The sequence below is a fragment of the Trichosurus vulpecula genome, chromosome 3 (genome assembly GCF_011100635.1).
Source record: "Trichosurus vulpecula isolate mTriVul1 chromosome 3, mTriVul1.pri, whole genome shotgun sequence".
Taxonomy (NCBI): Eukaryota; Metazoa; Chordata; class Mammalia; order Diprotodontia; family Phalangeridae; genus Trichosurus; species Trichosurus vulpecula.
In genome coordinates, this window is record NC_050575.1 from 131081352 (window position 1) to 131083529 (window position 2178).

At 39.5% G+C, this 2178-nt stretch overlaps 1 pseudogene; it reads left to right on the forward strand.

Moving 5' to 3' along the window:
* The first annotated feature begins 1254 nt into the window (after positions 1-1254).
* On the forward strand, positions 1255-1920 carry LOC118842217 (annotated as a pseudogene).
* Positions 1921-2178: the final 258 nt, after the last annotated feature.

The following is a 2178-nucleotide window of genomic DNA, read 5'->3' on the forward strand; positions in this document are numbered from 1 at the left end:
GTGAGCATAACCCCACTCTAACAAGAAGTTTAAAGTCAAGAATTAGGCTGGAAAATGAACAAACAGAAAGAACAACAAAAAAGAACTTGATCATAAAAATTTACTCTGGTAGCAAGGCAGACCAAGACATAAACTCAAGACAGGAATAATTTGAAAGCAGCTACAAGCAGAGCCTCAAAGAAAAATGCTAATTGGACCCAAGGCCAACAAGAATTCCTAGAAGTGTTATAGAAAGATAAGAATGATAGAGAAAAAACAGGGAAAGAAATGAGATTGATGCATGAAAAGAGAATTAAAAATACTGAAGAAAAGAACTTAAAAAGCAGAATTGGTCAAATGGAAAAATAGATACAAAATCTCACTGAAGAAAATATTTTCTTAAAAATTAGAATTGGGCAAGTGGAAGTTAATGACTCCATGAGACATCAAGTAACAATAAAACAAAGTCAAAAAAATGAAGAAAACAGAAGAAGATGTGAAATATATCATCAGAAAAACAACTGACTTGGAAAATAGATTGAGGCGAGATAATTTAAGAATTATTCAACTACCAGAAAGCCATGATCAAAAAACAGGCTTAGACATCATAAGAAATTAAAAAAGGAAAATGGCCCCAATATCTTAGATCCATAGGGTAGAATCCACTGATCACCTCCTGAAAGAGATTCCAAGGTGAAAACTTCTGAGAATATTATAGCCAGATCCCAGAACTTCCAGGTCAAGGAGAAAATATTGCAAGCAGCTAGAAAGAAATAATTTAAATATCATGGAGCCACAGTCAGGATCACATGAGATTTAGCAGCTTCCACATTAAAAGAGCAGAAAGCTTAAGCTTATAATATTTTACAAATGAGGAAACTGAGGATCAGAGAAGGAGAGTGATTTGTCCATAGTCACATAATATCCAAACTGGTACTGAAACCCAGATCTGTTATTTCAAGTCCCACTGTACCATACAGCATGAATATTATAAAGAATGTTATAATTTGTAAAAATCCATATAAACCAAAGAAATGGTTTAAGCATCCAGGCTGGAAAAACAAAGTGGTTAAAACAATGTATATGGCCCTGTCTGAGACATGATGTTAGATAAGCAACCTGTCAAATTTGTCAATCAATTCATGTACCTTGGCCAAATTCTGTTGGTAGAAAATAAGCTGGGGTCGGAATTGAACAGGAAGAGGAGGTTGAGCTAAATTACATATTGGAAACTGCATAGTGCTTTCATTAATCACAAGTTACTCATTACTACAAATGCCCCTTAAATATACCCACACACCCAGAGGCTGCCTTCAGGAGCAGGAATGTTGTGGCCTCCCAAGCTGCTTGCTGGCCGAGGGACTAGTGCTGAGAACTGGAAGTGGCTCTACCATTGACCATGCTGTACAAGAAAATCTAAACATTATCTGTAATTCTCCATCCTTTCAGGCCCAGCAGTTAAATCTTCAGAATGGCTTAACATTAAGGAGCCTAGACCAACATCTTGAGCTCGATGTTGCTATTGATGGGGCTGATGAAGTAGACCCTGACCTCGGTCTCATCAAAGGCAGTGGAGGCTGTGATCTAGGACTGGAACCATTACAGGAAGTATTCAAAGAATCTTGGGGTCCAGGGGGTGAAGGTGAATTCAACTGAAGCCATCCCAATGGCATATGGCCGCATGACCAGAATCCTGGCCCAGATGTCTGACTGAATGGCTGAGCTGCAAAATGGCCATTTGTTAGGCAAACCCTGGAGTGAAGGATAATGGGAAACTTCCTGCTGGACTGGAAGTTTGATTTGGGGCATAAATAGAAGGAAGTGAACAAAACCATCATAATGATACCAAGAGTCATGGACACAAGTCTATTTATCAACATGTCTAGGAGCTCCTTTGGCATGGAAGATGGCTCAGTGAGTGTGAGGAAGATATCTCGCTGATACAAGTGAGGCAAGATATAGCCTGTAACTACAGCGGGGAAATTTATCTATCAGAAGAAAGCCTTTACCTTAATGCATTTGTCCTGAAATGGCCGGCAGGAATATGGGGGTGTCTGTCTGAGTCTCCTGAAATGTTGCTGAATTACTGGGAAATAAGGTATACAGGCAATGGGTTATAGAAATCTATCTTGCCCTACAAGAAGGTAAGGGGAAAAGGGATGGGGGGGAAGTGGCGTGGTAGAAGGGAAGGCAGCCTGG